The sequence below is a fragment of the Heloderma suspectum genome, chromosome 10 (genome assembly GCF_057233095.1).
Source record: "Heloderma suspectum isolate Gila_16-S chromosome 10, 16-S_ref, whole genome shotgun sequence".
Classification (NCBI taxonomy): Eukaryota; Metazoa; Chordata; class Lepidosauria; order Squamata; family Helodermatidae; genus Heloderma; species Heloderma suspectum.
In genome coordinates, this window is record NC_139467.1 from 17,047,782 (window position 1) to 17,058,560 (window position 10,779).

The 10,779-nt window shown below is 44.9% G+C and overlaps 1 long non-coding RNA gene across 1 annotated transcript; it reads right to left on the reverse strand.

Moving 5' to 3' along the window:
- Positions 1–544: 544 nt before the first annotated feature.
- On the reverse strand, positions 545–4,110 carry LOC146337834 (uncharacterized). The gene is made up of 3 exons (XR_014784917.1): positions 3,747–4,110; positions 1,488–1,562; positions 545–857 (listed from the first exon to the last, which is right to left on the reverse strand). It is a non-coding gene; the product is annotated as an uncharacterized LOC146337834 (long non-coding RNA).
- Between the last annotated feature and the right edge of the window lie 6,669 nt (positions 4,111–10,779).

Below are 10,779 nucleotides of genomic sequence, written 5' to 3' on the forward strand. Positions count from 1 at the left end.
TGGCAGGGGCCCAGGCTATTCTGATGGCATCCATGATGATGGGAGCCAGGAGTGAATCAGAATTGCTACTGGATTTGGCCTAACTTTCAGGCAAATTTGACAGGTCCTGCCCAGGCAAAATGGCTGCAGGAACTTCAAGAGCTAAATTGCTGGGGGTGGATGGCAACCATAGCTTAGTAATATGTAGAGTCCATGCTTTGCATGCATAACGTCCCAGGTGGCTCCTCCAGCTAAAAAATATCTCCAGGGGCTGGGAAAGATCTTGACCCAAGAGAGCTGCTAGGAGAGGAGACAAAACTTCATTACCCACTGACTCCATATTATATGTCCTGGGTCCATATTACATAACTTTATGTGGTTTTTACACACCTCGGGTTGCTACCATGTTCTGAGCTAAATTTAGAGATCCCCCCCTTCCCTTGGGAATCTCAAGGGAAATTAAATTGTTTTCAGTAGAATGAACATCATTTATCAGAAGGAAGGGAAGGGCGTTGAATGGGAGTCGGGAGGAGTAATTGGCAATTCACAACGACAACTTACTTGTGAGGTTAAAAGATTTTTAATTCCCAATAACAAACATGAATGTACAAAGCAAGCAAACCAACAAACACAACCCAGTGCCAAACTAATAAAGAAGGACTATGTGTTGGGTGTAATGGGGGTCAGGTTGGTGGCCGGTGCGGGTGGGAAGCCGGGTGTGTGCGTGTGGTGCTACGACAGCGGGCAGCCCAATGGTGCTGTGGTAATCCGTCAAGGCCTTCCCCCTCTCAAAATGTACAGCACAAACCACATCCAATGAACGAGCAGCAATTGCAGCAGAAGACGCATCCGAAATCACTGTCATGGGCCTGGACTCTCTGTAACAACATACGTGATGGGAAGTGAGAAGAGCATTGTTATTTACTGGCCTTTTAAAAAAATCCATATTTTCCTAAACATTGTTCAAAAGGGGCTTACGATGAGGCCTGAATACAAAATATACCAATGATAAAACATTTTCCCCAAATCGCTAAGATATAGTGTAATCGAAATAAACAAAAAGTCATTAATGCTTCCCTCAGAAAGGGCAGTTGACATTTTTCAGATCGGAGATTGTGGGCAGGCCTTGGCCTGGCTGAGGCCTAGGCCTGTTGATAGTGCATATCTTTGTCCTTCGGGGTGGCGTGGTGGTGGTCAGAATCAAGAAGAAAGGTTTTTTGCATTAGGACAGAGGGAGAGACTGATAATTGGGTTTCCGGGTTCTTCCTGCATTCCCATTCTGCCGTTGATATGAATATGGACTTGAGCACGCTCCGGGAGAGAGCGCAGGACAGGAAGGCCTGGCGTGCTCTGGTCCACGGGGACACGAAGAGTCGGACACGACTGAACGACAACAATTCCTTCTCAGTTCAGAGAAGGCCTATAGCTCAGGGAGAGATCTGCCCCCCACACACCCCTTGCTTTCTTGCTGGGGTAATACACGCAGCATTTGCTTATAGAGGTCTCACCTGCAATCCAGAGATTTCGGCCACAGGCTCAGCCTTGTATGTATCCAAGCTGACCAAGTCTTTCTGGGCTCCTGTCTGTAAAGGGAAGGAAAGAAGGATGTTCGCTTCAGCAATTCTATTTCTGAACGGGGGCGGGGGAAATCTTACCACAGTTCACAGCAAAAAGGTCCAGTTCACTTTCTCTAAACCTGACGACAGCGCAATGTAAGTTTTCAACTTTGGTTCACTCATCTCTCCCCTCACCCTGCTGATGACTTTCCTCTATCCTTGGACCTGAGAGACTGCCCTATTTATTATCATGGGCATTTTAGCCTTTCCCTTTTAGCTGAGTGACACAGTAAGCTGCCCTTGTCAGAATTCCCTCTCCTGCACAACTCTTTAAAACCCAGATGGGGGTGCTTTTTTCGCTCGAGGGCCACGCTCCCTTGGGAGTAATTTTCTGGGGGCCACATGTTAGCAGTTGGCCGGGCCAGAGCCAAAAGTGGGATGGGTCACCCTTCTCTCTCTGCCACAGGTTGTCCACCCCTGGTTTAAAGGCACAGCAGCCCTGTCCTCATTTGCCTCTAAGGCAAGGAAGTAATAAGATGGCATTTCGACGTTTTCAAGGAAGAAGTGGAGGATATGCATCAGGTTTGCTCTGTAAGCAAAATGGCAATACGTTGTTCTTGCCGGGGTCATAGATCATAGAATAGCAGGCTTGGAAGGGGCCTACAAGAGCACCGAGTCCAACCCCTGCTTAATGCAGGAAGCCTCATACCCAGGTAGTCTCCCATCCAAGTACTAACCAGGGCTGACCTTGCTTAGCTTCCGAGATCAGATGAGATCAGGCACATCCAGCCCTTTGGATGGCCCTGTGACACATCTAAAGAATTCTTCCTTACCCACTGCAATCATGTCTGGTTATCTCTTTGATAAACCCACATTTCAATGGTCTTTTGAAAACCCAGTTCTTACATTATAGGACTAGTATAGTTGCTGTTTGTCCTGCAGCTCCACCTCATGTGACAACTCACAGGGGACCAGGCCTAGCATGAGGGAGCTGGCGTTGCTAGGCATCTGCCAAGGCCCTTCCAAGAGGAAGGGGGCCTATTGCTAACCTCAAAGTTGCAGTGCAGCTCAGGCCCAGAGGGAAAGGGCAAGCGAATGAGTATCCACACTAAGGAATTGCATGAGGAGAGCTATAGTAGCAGCAACAGCAGCAGCGTGAATAGCATTAGCATGGTTCTTCCCCTGTGTTCTTCCCCCTCCTGTACATTGTCTACATTCATATGCTACTGGAGTGACTGGGGATGAAGTCACAGGGTAGCATCAAGCATGTTGCTGCATAGGCATAGACACAGAATCATAGGGTTGGAAGGGGCCAAGAGAAGCCAAGAGAGGGACAGGTTTTTTTGACTGAGTGTGTGTGTGTGCATGTGGCATGGCAAGCTGTGCATTGCATGGTGCCTGGGTATTCATACATGTGCATTTACATGCATGTGCTCTAGATGCATCCATTCTCTACCCCGACACAAACTCTTATGAGATTCTGTGATGGAGCTAAACCCTGAAGATGGACACTAGGAACTTGCAGTAAAAACAAACAAACAAACATTAAGAAAGAATCTCCCCAAGGTAAAAACACGGACAGTGATTTATCAGGACTATCCCTGATAAAAAGTGGGGCCTACAATAAAATGTTGCAGCGTGGAATGCTGCTTTTCAAGATTCCAGACACCCTACTCTATTCCACCCCCTTTTTTTTGTTTCGCTCCCTAATAATCAGCCAGCATTCTGTAGCCACTAAGCATGCTCAGTCCTCATTGGGCTGTTTTTGGTTTTTTCCCCTTCTACCCTTACAGATTTTGTTTGTACTTCTGCAAACCTTGAGGTTTCCTCAAGCCTGCAGATAATTGTGAATGGGGGGGTGGGGGGGTGCCATTCCGTCTTCATTGGCAATGACACTCACAGCCAGAATATCAGAAAAAGAGGGATTGCTAGAATGGTATACTGAGGTATCTCAATACTCCTTGCCACAGCCCTCTATGGCCAGTTGTCTTCATCTTCCTCCATATTGTACATTGGGGGCTACCTCTGAGATAAGAGGATCCAGCTTAGGAGTTCAATTTAGGGGAGGAATTCAACTCCGCTCACACTCATAACTACTAAGCGACACGTTCCAGGATGTGAAGGGCTAACCAATCTATCCCCCTGCAATCTTGACTACCATCTTTAGGATCTACTGCAATTCTAGGTCATAATTTATCATTTGATTCTCACCTGAATTCTGAAGGCACAGAGGTTTCTGGTGGCACCGCTGAGAAGAATGAAGATTACGCAGGCCAATTGCAGTTTCATCTTCCTTTGTTGCGATGGGCCCTGTTCCTCTTTTTTCTTCAATCTGTTTCCTCTTCTTTTATTTAGGCTGCCCCGTTTTCTCTCTCTCTCTCTCTCTGGGATAGGCCAAGATTGTGTTATGCCCAAGCGAGCAGGGAAGCTACCTTTATATGCCAGAGAGTCCCTCCCCACTTTGGTATCAGCCAATCCCCTGCATTTCAAATTTGGAAGAGAGAACCCATGAGCAAACAGGTCGATAGGTTTAACACGTTTGATCAGAAACTCGTATTCCTCAAAGAAAGAGAAAATGCGCCAAATTTCCCAACTGATGCAAGTCGAGGATGCTCTATGAGACTTTGCATCCTCATTTATGCCACTGTAAACAGAATGGATCAAGTTTGCTGTTCAGCAGCAGGGGTAACACGCGTAACTACACAGCACATTGTTCCTTAGCTTTTAATCTTTGATCCTTTCTGAGGTTTCCCCAACCATTGCAACAGATTTACTGTAATTTATTTTCTGACTTGAGTTCTTTAAAAAATAATAACTTCAAGTCAAAAATAGGAAAATATCATTTCTGGATTAGAAATCCCCCAGGTTTTGCAATATTTCTTCCTCTCCTTCAGAAGAACAAGTTTCACAAATTCAGAGGATTGTTTAAGAAAGAAATCTGTGGAAAGAATCAGTTCTTGGGGAATGCTCGGAAATGGAGTTATGGTCAGCTTGGCTTTGGAGCTAGCGAGGGATTTCTGAAAAACAAGATCCAGGTTTGGATTTGAAGTATACACCTCAACAGATTTTAATTCAAATCAATTTCAGCTCAAGACTGAATTCAGCGCAAGAACTGGTGTCAGTCTGTTGTAGGAGATCCATTTGAGCCAAAAGAGCAATCATTAAGTTGGGTACAATGATTTAGAGTTCAATGAGATTATTGATTGGACTGCAAATTTGCAGAGATTTTAAAAAGAAGCTAGCAATGACATCTGGCTTTCTTCTGGATAATTTTGTACCATCCGAAGTGCTGGATCCAGACTTAGTCACACTTAAACTAGACCCATTAAAATCAGTAGGATTTAAGTTAGACATGACTAACTTAAGTCTCATTGATTTCACTAGACGTACCTCAGTATGACTACGTCTGGATCCAACCCATGATATATTTGCTTTTCGGAATCACAAGTGTTTATATTTCTCTTTCTTTTTTGGTTAATGGAAATTTTCAATAAAGTACTGATTTTTAAAAAATCTAACAGTGGAAATTCAAGACGTGGGTGCAAAAGCTATTTAATCAAAAGCACCCAGAACATTTTGAGGAGAGGTTGGGAAATCTTTAAAAACAATAACTCAACAGTCATCCACAACAGTAAAGATAACATTGGCACATTAAAAAGTGTAGTTTCTTCAAACATATTTTCAGAGTTATTCTGACCAATGTAAGACCCATTTTGATTTCAGTGGGTCTACTCTGTTGTTGTTTATTCGGTCAGTCGCTTCCGACTCTTTGTGACTTCATGGACCAGCCCACGCCAGAGCTTCCCGTTGGCCGTCGCCACCCCCAGCTCCCCCACGGTCGAGTCCGTCACCTCCAGAATGTCATCCATCCATCTTGCCCTTGGTCGGCCCCTCTTCCTTTGGCCTTCCACTTTCCCTAGCATCAGCATCTTCTCCAGGGTATCCTGTCTTCTCATGATGTGGCCAAAGTACTTCAGTTTTGCCTTTAATATGCTTCCCTCAAGTGAGCAGTCTGGCTTTATTTCCTGGAGTATGGACTGGTTTGATCTTCTTGCAGTCCAAGGCACTCTCCGAATTTTCCTCCAGCACCACAGTTCAAAAGCAGCGATCTTCCTTCGCTCAGCCTTCCATATGGTCCAGCTCTCACAGCCATAGGTTACTACGGGGAATACCATTGCTTTAACTATGCGGACCTTTGTTGTCAGTGTGATGTCTCTGTTCTTAACTATTTTATCAAGATTTGTCTTTGCTATCCTCCCAGGAAGTAAACATATTCTGATTTCCTGGCTGCAGTCAGCATCTGCAGTAATCTTTGTGCCTAGAAAGACATAGTCTGTCACTGCCTCCACGTTTTCTCCCTCAATTTGCCAGTTATCAATCAAGCTGGTTGCCATAATCTTGGGTTTTTTGAGGTTTAACTGCAACCTACTCTAGGTATGACTAAATCTGAAACCAACCCATTGTCCAGAATATTAAGACCCATGCAGCAAAAACTGAACAACCAGTGAAACAGCAAGTTCCTCGTGCCATATGACAACCTGTTTTTGAAATTGAGATGAGTTTTTAAAAGCAAGTTGTGAGAAGGGGGGGGGGGCTCCTGTATTATCACACACACACACACACACAGTTTTTTGTGCCCATCCCATTATGCTCACTTAGGCTCAATCCTATGCATATTTACCCAGGAGTAAGCCTCACTGATGCAGTGGGAATTACTTCTGAGTAAACATGCATAGGTTTTGTCTATATAGTAGCAAGTTGGAACTCAGCCATATTTTGTTTGCACTTTTGTTGTTGTTTATTCAGTTAGTGGCTTCCGACTCTTCGTGACTTCATGGACCAGCCCACGCCAGAGCTTCCTGTCGGCTGTCGCCATCCCCACCTCCCCCAAGGTCAAGTCCGTCACCTCCAGAATATCATCCAACCTCCTCGCTTTCAGCCATCAAAGTGGTATCATCTGCATATCTGAGATTGTTAATTTTTCTTCCAGTGATTTTAACTTGTTTTCATCAAGCCCAGCATATCGCATGATGTGTTCTGCGTACAGGTTGAATAGGTAGGGTAAGAGTATACAACCCTGCCGTACTCCTTTCCCAATTTTAAACCAGTCCGTTGTTCCATGGTCTGTTCTTACCGTTGCTACTTGGTCGTTATACAGATTCCTCAGGAGGCAGACAAGATGACTTGGTATCCCCATACCACCAAGAACGTGCCACAATTTGTTATGATCCACACAGTCAAAGGCTTTAGAATAGTCAATAAAACAGAAATAGATGTTTTTCTGAAACTCCCTGGCTTTTTCCATTATCCAGCGGATATTGGCAATTTGGTCTCTAGTTCCTCTGCCTTTTCTAAACCCAGCTTGTACATCTGGCAATTCTCGTTCCATGAATTGCTGGAGTCTACCTTGCAAAATCTTGAGCATTACCTTACTGGCATGTGAAATAAGTGCCACTGTTCGATAGTTGGAACATTCTTTGGTGCTTCCCTTTTTTGGTATGGGGATATAGGTTGAATTTTATCTAGTACCCTATCTACTAAATCTAGTCCCTTAAATCTATTCTTCACCTCCACGGCATATTCATTAGGAATATTAGTGAGCTCATATCTAACTGATCTGTGGGTCTTCCCTATTCTCTTGAGTCTGATTCTAAATTGTGCAATAAGAAGTTCGTGATCTGAACTACAATCAGCTCCAGGTCTTGTTTTTACCAACAGCATAGATGTCCGCCACCTTTGGCTACAAAGGATGTAGTCAATCTGATTTTGGTGTCGACCGTCTGGTGAAGTCCATGTATAAAGTCGTCCCTTAGGTTGTTGGAAGAGAGTGTTTGTTATGCACAGCGAGTTGTCTTGGCAAAATTCTATCAGCCTATGTCCTGCTTCATTTTGTTCTCCCAGACCATGCTTGCCTGTAATTCCAGGTGTCGTTTGACTACCCACCTTAGCATTCCAGTCTCCTGTAATGAAAATAACATCTTTTTTTGGCGTACTATCCAGTAGGTGCTGCAGATCCTCATAGAACTGATCTACTTCTTCTTCATCAGCATCTGTGGTTGGGGCGTATATTTGGATCACTGTGATGTTAAATGGCTTACTCTGAATTCAGATTGAGATCATTCTGTCATGTTTTGGATTGTAATGTATCCAAGCACTGCTTTAGCCACTTTATTATTAATTATGAAGGCTACTCCATTTCTTCTGTGGTCCTCTTGTCCACAGTAGTAGATCTGGTGGTCATTTGATGTGAAGTGGCCCATTCCAGTCCATTTCAATTCACTGACACCCAAAATGTCTATATGTAATCTTGACATCTCCCCAATAACCACATCCAATTTGCCCTGGCTCATAGATCTTACATTCCAGGTTCCTATGGTGTGTTGATCTTTAGAACATTGGATTCGTCATTCACCACCAGCACCATCGGCTGCTAGCCATCCTTTCGGCTTTGAGCTAGCTGCGTCATCACATCTGGGGCTAGTTTAAGTTATCCTCTGTTCCTCCTCAGTAGCATTTTGACCATCTTCCGACCTGGGAGTCCCATCTTCTGATGGTATACCGACATATCTCTGGTTGTATTGATCCATTTAGTTTTCATGGCAAGAATACTGGGGTGGGCTTCTGTTTCCTTCCCCAGGAATCGTATTTAGTCTGACCTCTCTGCCATGACCTTCCCGTCTTGGGTGTCTCTTCACAGTTTAGCTCATGACGTCATTGAGGTGCTCAAGCTCCAGCACCATGACAATGTAACAATCTCCTTTGCTGGAGTGTTAAAAAAAATGCCCATTGTAAATGGTGGAATTGTGCAAGAGCTGAAATATAAAATAATTCCGGAACATGATAGTAGATGCTGTTTATAAAATTTTGCATTTTTTGTTAACCTCTCAATCCATTATAATTATTGTAAGATCATATAAAATATGCAATGCCTGATTAATTCTGGTGATACGCTTTACTTGTTACTGGCTCCTAGACTTATGTGTGGCAGATACTGGCAATCATGTAATTTCTTTAAGAAACACACCTCAGGCTGCAATCTTATGCCATTTACCTTGCCAGGCAGTTTAGGCCAAGAGATGGGGAGAGGCATCTCAAAGCCGCAAAAGGCAAGGGCATCCTACAAAAACAGCCCTTGACGCTATGCTCCATTGTAGCCTTTATAAAAACCCTTTATAAAAAGTGTTGGGTGTTTTAAACCTGAACCTCTATCTCCTCCCCTCCACCTTATTTATTTATTACATTGCATGTATACACCGCCTTTTTCCTCCTGCAAGGAACCACGGTGGCTTACATGATCCTTCTCTTCATTTTATCCTGACAACAACCCTGTGAGCTAGGTTAGGCTGAGAGTCAGTGACTGGCCCAAAGTCACTCAGTGAGCGTCATGGCCAAGTGGGGAATAGAACCTGGATCTATTCATCCATCCACCAAACAATGGACACATATGTCCTGACTGTTACGGGAAAATCTCCTTCCAGGCTCAGTGTCACAAGTTCAGTGACAGATACTCCGCTTCCAGGCAGAGCATGGGGCAGCCTTGCGTTAATACTAGCCTGCCTCCCAGTGAAAGTATTTGCTCAGAGCCCAGAGCAGACGGTTTGTTTGCCATTTCTCCACTTTGCTTGCATCCCTGATTGGGACTTGGCTGGGCTCCAGCCAACCTGGCTCTGCTCGGTCAGCCAAGTGTAGACCCAAAGGCGCCAGGCAGCACACCTTCCCTCCTTCCCTTCCATGTACTTTGCTCAGGACCAGCGGCCTTGATGGCATCAGTTCCAGGCAGCCCTCTCCACTGGAGACAGGAAATCGGGTCACCATCTGAGCACAGGGGAAGCATGATAGGACAGAGAATAGAATATCGTGATTATGACATAATATATGAGGTGTGTGGTGTGGTGTAATGGTTAGAGTGTTGGACTGGGACTCAGGCAATCTGGGTTGTAGTCCCCCACTTGGCCATGAAGCACTGGATGACTTTAGGCCAGTCTCTGACTCTCAGCTTAACCTACCTCACAGGGCTGTTGTGAGGATAAAATGGAGAGGAGGAAGTTCATGTAAGCCGCCTTGAGTTCCTCGGAAGATCAAAAAGAGGCAGGATATAAATGTAACAAAATAATAAACACATAATACATAATACATAAATAACATGGGATAACCCCCACATCCCCTACCCCTGAATTCCCAGTAGAAATGTGGAATCCAAATGGAAGATGTGTCCTATATACTAATAGCAAACTCATTCCCGTAGCGCTGGGTGGCCTACTTGCAAAAGAGTACAGCCTTAAAGCAGTGGTGCAGTGGAGGCGGGGCTCGCAGGGACGTAGCCCTGGCGCTTTTTCATTAGCAGGGACTCTGATGTCATCTGCCACCCCCTCAGAATTCCCTGTTCCCTCTGAGCTTAGCTGCGATCCTCACTGTAGCGGGGGGGGGGGGGATGATATTGCTCCATGATGGAATGCAGAGTATTTGGGATGACTTGGTCTGGAAAGGGCAATGAAGACCTATTCCCTTTACCAAAGACGTGCTCCTGGTGGAGATGAAAACGCCTAGAACTGGTCTGTTGATATGGATCGACGCAGCTGCCTGAAATTTTTGGACTGCCCTTGGAGACTGTCACTATGAGCTCCTGCATTTCCAAATTTACCACTATACCACTGTGTGTGTGTGTGTGTGTGTGTGTGTGTGTGTTGTTCATCCAGCTGGGTGTGTGGACGTTTCTGTTGGAGGGGGAGAGGGGAGTTATAATGAGAGAGCTTAGGGAAGGCTAATGGGTAATGCCAGGGGACTATGGGAGTGTGCAAGGGGGCTGTTTAAATGAGAAGGGATCTGTCCATGAGGGCTGAGTTGAGAGGGTGAAGCTTCCATAGAGTATCATATTTTGAAAACCTAAAATGTTTGTGTTTGAGTGAGTGAGTAAGTGAGGAAGTGAAAAAGATTTTAACACCCTTGCATTTTGTCTCAGACATCCAGTTGAAATACCACTGCCTTACTCTCAGCGGCACTGTTTTTGGATATACAGGTTGAAGGCTGTTATCTTACAAGGTTGTATACTCTCAGAAGCGGGTGTGGCTGTGACTATCACGAAGGGACCCTGCACTTCTGAATTTGCGCATATTTTCAGCAGAGATGTGCTCATGCTCATTAGGAACTTCGAAGAGGGCATCCTTGCATGTTTGAGAGCAGAAACGAAATTCTCATACATCCTTAGTGGGAGAAAGCAAAACTGACAGGTTTGTCCATCCTTGTG